General features: G+C 62.3%; 1 protein-coding gene across 1 annotated transcript in view; it reads right to left on the minus strand.

The window, feature by feature from the left end:
• LOC109294560 (actin, cytoplasmic 1) overlaps positions 1–287 on the minus strand; it is a 28,999-nt gene extending 28,712 nt beyond the window's left edge. The window contains exon 1 of the mRNA XM_019512994.1: positions 278–287. The gene's annotated coding sequence lies outside the window, so the exon portion shown is untranslated. The remainder of the gene's footprint in view (positions 1–277) is intronic.
• Positions 288–9,120: the final 8,833 nt, after the last annotated feature.

Below are 9,120 nucleotides of genomic sequence, written 5' to 3' on the forward strand. Positions count from 1 at the left end.
GCCCACCCTCCCTCCAGTTTCCCCAGCCTCCCCAGTGCCCCCTGCCCCCTCCCTGCTCCCCCCTAACCCTGCCCACTTGACCTAACCTCCTGTCCATAAATGGCGAGGTTTGAGAGAGCTTCCCCGGCTGGGGGAAGGGAGGGGAATGCCAGGAATGCAGGACACAGCCCAGCGCCGGACAGGGGGGTTCGGGTTGTCCACCAGGCCTGAAGGGAGGCTGCCCCTTCCCCGCCCCTCTCTCTCTTGCCAGGCTGGGGTGCCCCAAGCGGGGACAGGCCGGGCGGCTGGCTCTAGTGCGCTCCCCTCTCCCTGTCCCTGCGATGTTCCCTGCGTGCAGGAGCCAGGCCCTGGGAACCGTCCTCCCTCCTGCTGCAACTCCAGGGACTGCTGGGCTCTGGACGGGGGAATGCCTGGGTGGGAGACCCGGGGTCAGCTCCGCCTCGTGCTGCATGCACAGCAAAGCTACCTGCCACCTTTTGCTCCCCACAGGAGCTCTGGGCGGGGGCCCAGGCAAAGGCCAGTGTGTTGTCCACAATAGCCCTCACAAGGGGATGGCACCGACATGCTGCAAAGAGGACCACGGTCTTCCACCACGCACCCTGGGTGCCAGGGATGGACAGCGCAGTGCCCATTGCAGTGATGGGAACACTGAGGCATGCAGCTAACAGGCCAGACGGTGATGCATGTCCACCATGATCTGTGCCCGTCACATTTGTGCTGGATGAGACAGAGGTTCCTGCAGTATCTGGGCAAAGGCGTCGCAGGAGCAGCCCCCTCCAAGGCTACGTCACCGCTGGATGCGAGGGGCTGCGAGAGGGCCTGGATTGGAGCTTCCCTCTACTCTGCCTCCATAGGAGGGTGTCACTGCCCTATCCAGGGCCTGCCCCAGCACTGCGGGGAGTTGGCCCCTTGCTGGAGGAAAGCAGAAGATAGCTCAGTGACCGGGGGACAGTCCTGCTCGCCTTCCTCACTTAGGGCTGATCTTGCAGTCGAAGTGGCGGGGGGTGGAGAGGGGGGCTGAAGGCACGCAGCGCCCTGTAGGGCTCAGCCCTGACAAGTAAGGGGAGGTAAGGGGAAGTGAGACACGGCCCCTGCATCGTCCGCTCCCCCCGCACCCGTGGCCGGGCTCACAGCGTGGCAGGGTCTTCCCTGAGCAAGAAGGGCAGGAAATGGCTGCGTTGGACCCGTCTCCAGCCTGGCCCCATGAATGAAGGGCATTGTGCAGTGAATGAAGGCCGGAGGGCGTTCGGTGCCAGCGCTCTGCTCCTCAAAACAGAAAGTGAAAATGCTGGCGAAGCACCTTGGCCAGGGGCTGTGGCCAGCTGAGTAAGCGGGGCATCCCCCATGCCTGGAGAGGGGCTTCCCTTAAGGGACAACTGGCCCCACAGGAGACCCGCCACACTCCCACGCTCCTCCCGAACTCAGCCATGCCCCAGGACCCATCAGACAGGCACACACGCTTGCACACACACGTGCCCGTGAGTGCACACAGAGCCGTGCCCCGCCGCCCCTAGACACCTGCATGTGCGCACTCCCACCTTCCTCAGGCCCTCTTGCCCTCCCAGCCCCTGACATGCATGCACATGCACACCCACTGCTCACGCTCACTCCGCAGTGACACATCCCAGCGTACTGCGTGTGCAGGGAGCCCCACCCCTTCTCTATCTCTGGCCGTCCTTGAGCCCAGGGCGCGGAGGCTGGGTGCCGAATGGCAGGGCTCCCTTCTGCTTCTCGAGGAGGCTGCCTCCCTGCAGCGGCTCCCTCAAGTCCTCCATAAAAGGCAAAACGGCTGCAGGTAGCACTGCCAAACTTAGTCATCCCGGCGGCCAGCGCACAGCTCAGTCAGCAGCAATTTCCTCCCCGACTTCCCTTTTCAAAGGGGGGTGGCGGGGAGGTGTGGCCCGGGCTCTTTCGAAATGCCTCTTCGGTTCTCAGAAAGCTGAGTTCATCTTTCTGCCCGGCTTGGGATGCTGCAGCCACCCGGGTTTTAGGGGAACTGAGGGTTGGCTGCAGGAGGGCCAGGGCTTTTGCACAGGCAGGGGCTTTGGTATGTGAGTTGCCGGCGGGGTGGGGGTGTCTCTAACCTGGATGCTCCCAGGCTTTGGGGCAGTTCTGGTCTGCGCCCATGTGCAGCTCGGGGTTGCAGCTGGATGGTAACAAGGAGCAGCCGAGGACTCTGGGGCCCGAGCCCTGGGCGGCCTGGCACTGTTGCTCATGCACACAATGGGGGTCTTGATACTTGCTTTGTGTGGGAAGAGTGGGGGGGAGGCAAATGCACAGGGCCAGGCCCCACCCTGCCAAGGCCGGAGGAGTTCAAGCTATTCTTTATGCTCAGAAATAGCGCAGGGTCTGATAAGGACCTCAGTTCCCCACATGCCCACACCCCTGCCACGCCAGCACTGTTTCCTCCATTAGGCCCCGGTGCAGGGGGTGATTTGGGGGAAAGGGCACGAGCTGGGGACCTGCGGCCCAGCAGTTCGGTGCTCCTGCGTGCTGGCCAGGGTAGCCGAAGCCAAGTCGGCATCCGCAGCTCGTGGAAAGGGGAAGGGCGAACTCCCCCCTCCATCCCTGCACCAGCAAGAGGATGCTGCGGTGCCAGGGGACCAGGCTGTGCTCCCTTCCTGGCGCATGGACACAGTCCAGGCAGGTTGCTCACATCCCCTCCCAGGACCCAGTGTGCCCGATCCTGCTCAGCTACACCCCACCTCGTCCACCCCTGCCAGGCACCGCCGGAGCAGCAACAGCGGTGAGCTGTCTGCATCGCAGCCTCCGGCTGTGATCTCGGATGCGTCTCACCTGTTTCCCCGGGAGCAAAATGAGGACCATTGTTCCCTCCCCACCCCCAGCCTGCCTAGTCAGCACCTGAGAGGCCTTCAAAGGCAAGCCACGTTTCGTGTTATTGCTGCTGCCGGGGTTGGCGGTGCCAGGACCACCTGTGTAAGCCGCATGGCCCAGGGCACATGCCTGAGACAGCAGTGCTAGCCACGCTGCCCATGGCCTGGAGTCTGGGTGGGGGAGGCGGGAGGAGGGAGACGGCCTCAGATTCCCTGGCGTCGAGGCCCTCCTTCAGCGCAAGCCAAGCAGGCAGCAACCGTGATTATCGCTGGTAGCGGCCCAAAGCTCGGGCCGTGTGCCAGCGCCAGGTAGACCAGGGAGCCAGCGAGCCCCTGGCTGGGGCTGAGCTCACATCTGAGCGAGGTGGAGGCCCCAAGGCTGCATGCTGCCACTGGTGATGGATAATCCCAGAGAAGCAGCAGACGAGCGGCCTGCCCCAAGCACCAGCCATCTGCACTCGGTGCTCCCTGGTTCCTGCTCCTGCTGATTGCTTGGCAATTAACCCTGGCGTGAACCTGGGGCTGGGGCTGGCTCCTGGGAGAGGGGGTGCGCTCAGCTGCTCTGCACGCAGCGCGGGGCGCTTGGCTCCGCAGGCCGGCCTCGGACATCAGTGGCACTTCTGGGAACCCTCTTTGGAGGGGTTTGGCTGTGCAAATCCCCCTTGTGTCACTCACCCACAGGGCTTTCTCCTCCGGGGAAGTCCCAGAGCAGGGGATGAACGGTGCAGATGCCGCAGCGTGGGTGGTTATACAGACTCGGAGCTGATGGATGCTACAAAGGGATGCACAGAGGAAGGTGGGGAGATGGGGAAACATGCCCGGCTGCGGTATTTAAATTCCTGGGAACCACAGCCCAGCTCTCAGGAGCCCCTTCACATCTAGCCTGGGAAGCGGAGACCCACAGCAGGGTTCGGAGGGATCGGTGTTTAGGATTACAGGAGGGCACAGAGGCCCCACGGTGCTTGGCGCTGTACAAAGAAACAGTGAAAAGAGTCTGTGGTCTGTCCAGGGCTGGACAGGTGAAGGGCATGCAAGGGAAGAGGAGCCCAGGCAGGACCCGGTGCGGTAAACGAGGGTGGGGAGTTACAGCCCCTCAATTGATCCATGGGAAGTGTCCGTGTGCCCACTCCTCTGCTGTGAAACCCTGGCGTGGCTGAAGTCAGTGGCAAAGCTCCCATTACCATCACTGGGCCCAGGATCTCACTCACCCAGTGCTCAGAGCGCTCCCCTCATCAAGCCCCCCTTCCCATCTACACGAAGTGGCTCGGGCCCCTCGTGGCAGGAGCAGACCCCACTTCGGTAACACCTCCATGTTAGAGGCCCCATGAGGAGACACGATTCAGACTCATGAGCAAGCACTGGCCCGCAAGCCACTTGCAAAACGCAGCTCTGGGCAGAAGGGTTGCTAAACACTGTTCCAGGTCACTGATTAGCTCCCCCGCCGCTCCGGTTGTGTTTAGCCACCCTTATATTTTATTAGGGCTGTTCTTGCAAGCCCTTGCCCAGCCCTGATAAAGGGTCCCCATTGATAAGGACAATGTAGGAAATGACTCTGATTGTATCTGATTGCATCTGGCACCAGCAAAGGCCTTGGAATCAATGGGGGGTCCCGCCAGCTTTATCCCGGGATGTTGTAACTGCGCATTGTTTTGCAATCTGCCGAGGGAAAGGTGGCACCCGGCCCATGAGTAATGGCAGGACACTGGAGACGCGTGTCCTGATAAGGTCGGTGCCATTCCACAACCAGCCCCGTGGGAGGTCATCATCGCCCCCCTGCATCCCAGAGAGGAGCGGGAAGCAGGGGACAGCTGGCTGGAGCCTCTCAGGGGTCTTGGGGAGAGGACTCAGGGGCGAGGAGAGGAAGGGTAAGATGCTGCCCTCGTGTACCGGGGTAGCTGAGCGCACAGTTTGGACTTGGTCATCCTCATAAGCATGCAAAACAAAGGCCCTCATCCCCCAGGTCTGTTCCCATCATGTCTTGGACCTCTGTTTCCCAAGCAGGGGGGCATGTGTCAGACTCGGCGCTCACTTCCAGAGAGGCAGAGAGAGAGCGGGGGATCCCCAGACCCATTATACCACTCCAGGCCGATCCCCGGGCACAGGCAGGGCTGGCTCAGTGGAGACAAGGAGCAGATACAAACTGCTCCCGAATTCGGAGCATCCCTCTCCAGCCAGGCCCATCCCCTAGCGCGCGCCAGAGGTGATGGCTCTGTCTCGAGTGCTGCTGGGAAGGAGAGGAATGGATGTAAATCCCGGGGAAGTTCGCAGGGGATGCACCAGGGAGAGGGGCCCCAGCTCCCATGCAAACAGGCTGCGCTGGGCAGGAAGCCACCCGGCGCACGGTGTTGCCCAGCCGGGCACGCAGCTGTACAAACACCGTGCGCACCCCCCCGCCAGGCTGCCAGGCTGCCGCACCAGGCTGGGCCTCCCAGGCAGGCAGCCAGCCTCCTCCCGTGACACATCGCAGCAAGAAGTCGGAAGTGCACCCAGCTCAGCCCGTGCCACTGCCAGGGCCCGAGGCGGGGAAGGAAACCTAAATGAACTGGGGCAGCTTGGGCGCCTTGGCAACCCCCACAGGGTGCCCTGCCCTGCCCTGCCCTGCCCTGCCCTGCCAGGAACCAGTTTCTGTCCCAGCTGATGACACCAGGCCCAGCTGGGTGAAGCGTATCGATGTGGAGCCGAGGGAAATGCAGAAGCTGTGACTCAGTGATGTGGTTTCTGGGGTCGGTCTGACCGCATCTGCGGACGGGCAGTACTTTGCACACTGACCCGTGGCCCATCAAGGTCTCCGTCTCCTGAACAGAGAGGCCGTGAGCCCCATTGGTCCCTGCCCTCCGTCAGGCATGACGGTTTTGTTCACAGCAATCGGGTTGGGCTGACTGAGCAGGGTCACGCGCGACTTGGGCACGGTGCAGAGCTGGGCCGCTGACCGGCGTGACTAGGGCCAGAGGAGTCAGCCGGGCACACCGGTCAGCACGGCAAGCCGGGCGCCTTGGCCGTGATCCCCTGCAAGGAGGGCAGAGACAGCCGGGCAAAGCCTGTGCCCCAGCCCGCAGAGAGGTGAGACAGAAAAAGTGTTAGCTTCGGAGATGAGAAAGGAGCTGCCCCTTCCCAATGCTGCAGGGGAGGATCCAGTGCACCACAGGGCAGCACTTCATCCTGGGGCCCTGGACCAAAATCTCCAGACACCCTCTCCACGTGCCACACCAGGCTTGGCACCCACCTGGGCTCAGAGCCCTTTTGAATCAGCGGCAGCAGGCGTCGCTCACAAACCAGGGCAGCCGCGAGTCGCATGCCACCGCTAGATCAACTACGAAAACAAGAGCCGGCGCCGTCTCCCAAGTCCCACCTTGCAGGGGGGCGGCGGTCACTCCCTGCTGCCCACCCGGTGGGGCCACGTCCCCTTTGCCCTAAGCCCCAGCTGCCCACCTGCACCTGCACGGCCGCGCACATCTCAGCTCCTGACTGGGCCTGGCCAACACCTCCTTGCCCACTGTGCAGCCCCCACACTGCTTGTAAGGGCACGGCAGGGGCACCCTGGCACAAAGGACACCCCAGAGTCTGACCTGGGCTGAGCCCGTGCCCGGGGGGAATGGGAGACAGCACCCAGGCCAGGACCAGAGACGGGTCCCTCTCCACCAGGCCGAGCCAGCAGCCTCCTCCGGCGGCACGTGGGGACGTGGACTCCTGTCCGTGCAAGCCTGTCTCCACCAGGGGGCCTTGCCAGCACAGTGTTCACGAAGCCCAGGCCTCCAGCTTCCCTGTCTGTGCAATGGGGGCAAGGCAGCAGATGCCCCAGCCGAGCCCTTCGGGACCTGCTGACGCTGGAGCCGGTTTGTTCCCTGGTGATGCTTTGTGGGGCAGGAAACCGTCTGGTGTTTTGCATTGCAATCCCTCCCCCCTTGGCCCCCTGTTTCCTTCGGAAGGTAAAGGGACTCCAGCCAATTTGCCACTGTCATCTCCAGGAGCCGGCAGGAAACCCATCTCCTGGAAAACAATCAGAGGCGCTAATGGGCAAGTCATTTAAATGCTAATTCAGTGCATCCAGCAGACTCAGGCTGGCAGGTCTCCTCAGGGCTGGCAGGCTGGCGCGGGAGGCAGGCTGCCTTTGTTCCCAGGTGCCAGCGCTGGGCAGGGGCAGGGTGCTGCAGGCCATGCTTTCTTCGCTGGCTCTCAGGCCCCTGAAGCAGGCAGCAGGTCCCCAGCAAGCCCATCTAGGGGGTCACTGGGATCAGGGAGCGGCTCTGCTTCCTCCAGGGCCTGGAAAACACCGGGCGGCAGCCAAGACAGCCAGGCTGGCTCGTCCCCTTCCTGCCCCACAGCCCCACGGGCCAAACCGCCATCCAGCTCCAGGCTTCGCTCCCATTGTCCCCTGCTCCTGCCGCCTCTCTGACCTCTGCAGATCTAGGGATCGGGACCTGCCTCCGCGGCCACTAAACTGGAGCCTGGGAAGAGCATCACAGGGACTTGCTGGCCCAGGCCGAGGCTCTTGTGGCTCACCCTTCCTAGCAGTAGCTCCTCAAGCAAGCGAAAGGGTGAAGGGACCTCTGCAAGGCCGTACAAGGCATCTATAATGCCAGGTGCCCCCCCCCAGCCCAAAGCCTGGACTGCTGCTGTGCCAGGGGCGAGAGGGTTGGCACCACCTAGGACACGTGGGGTCCAACCCATTCCCTCCAATGCAGGGTGTGCTGGGGGATCCCGTCTGAGGGCACCTCCTGCCCTTCGCAGCAGTGATGTCCTGGGGTGGCCGCAGAGCCCCACGAGGAAGGGCGATGATCTGCTCAATCCGAGCAGAGAAGCCCTCGGGGGCTGCCCCTCAACCGCCACGCAGCAGATCTGAGCCATGAAGGCGAGCAAGGGGCAGGGGGAAGCGTTATCTTAGCCAGGGATGGAAACTCAGCTGGAAGTTCCTGCCTACCACAGCACGGCGAGGTTTGCAAGGGCAGCCTGTATCGTCCACGTGCATTGATTGCACCGAAGGAGCCTGCACCCGGGGATCATGGGCTGTCCTGGACACCCGTGCAGCTGGGCGCAGTAGTCACAGTAGCGAGAGACTCTCACCCATCCTCTCCATATTAGCACACGGAGGTGTGTCGGAGCTGCGACACTGCAAGGCTGGCCTCATTCAGCATCAAAAACATCACCCAAAAATCTCAGCCTGGCCCCACACAAATGGGAGCTGAGCACTCGCTTCACCATGTGCAAGACTGGGCCCCAGAAAGGGCTCCCTGCTTAGTGTCTGCACCCCAGCTGTGGCTGCCAGGAGCAGCCTGGCTGTTCATTCAAACTCTCCTGGGCTGGGAAAGGCCCCCAGCAGTGCAGCGCCGAGCGGCTGGGTGGCAGTGTTGAGATACACAGTGCAGACCAAGCTCCTGCAAGCCAAGGCTGACGGAGGGAAGAGCAGAGGGAGGGTATCTGCATCTCCCAAGGGAGCTTAGGACAGTCCACGGATGAAGCAAGGGAAAGGGGGGCAATCCATGCCTTGGGCCCTGTGGTGGGGACACCAGGCTGCTGGGTCACAGGGATTCACAATGAACCCTTCTCAGCTGGCCAGGAGCTGGCCGAGCCTTGCAATGGTGCTCAGGCCACCTTTGCCCATGGGACTCCAGCAGAGCCAGGGGAGAAGGAGGCACTGCCATTGCCTGACCTGTCCTGGGCGGATATCCCTGAGCTGCCCGCGAAGGGGTGAGTTTTGGAGCAGACCTGGAACATGCTCAGGAGCTGAACGTGCCACAGTGGCTATGGGGCTAATACCGAGCACTTGCAAGATGTCTGGAGACCCTGAGCAGCCAGCTGTGCCCACAGCTAAACCTCCCCGCCCAGCCCGTGATGCAGGAATGAGACTGCAAAGGACCAAGCAAAAGCCCCTTTCCCAGCTCACCCGCTCCCCGAGGCTTGGGTGACCTGGATATGGTCTGGAGATTCAAGGAAGGGTTTTCCCCCGTGAAGATCTCATTGTGACGATCTGGCTACTGGGTCCTGTCACTGAGCATGTCCGGCTGTGCACCCATTCTTCGTGAGGTGCTTCTTGGCCATTTCTGTTGCCTCCCTGTTGAACAAAAAGCCACAGGTGCAAACAGGAAAACCCTTGCTGCAGCCCATGGCTAACAACGGAGGACTATTAATGGTACATTCAACCGGAGCAGAAGATGGTGACAGCTCACCACAAGCCACTGAGCAGCACGGCAGAGCGGGGGACTTGGAGGGCCTGACGGTTGCAGAAGAGAAGGCGTCTCACACGCCGTGCAGGGAGGGACAGACACACCATATTGCGTGGGATGAAGGA

Source organism: Gavialis gangeticus, unplaced genomic scaffold (genome assembly GCF_001723915.1).
Source record: "Gavialis gangeticus isolate Ggan-Ray unplaced genomic scaffold, GavGan_comp1, whole genome shotgun sequence".
Taxonomy (NCBI): domain Eukaryota; kingdom Metazoa; phylum Chordata; order Crocodylia; family Gavialidae; genus Gavialis; species Gavialis gangeticus.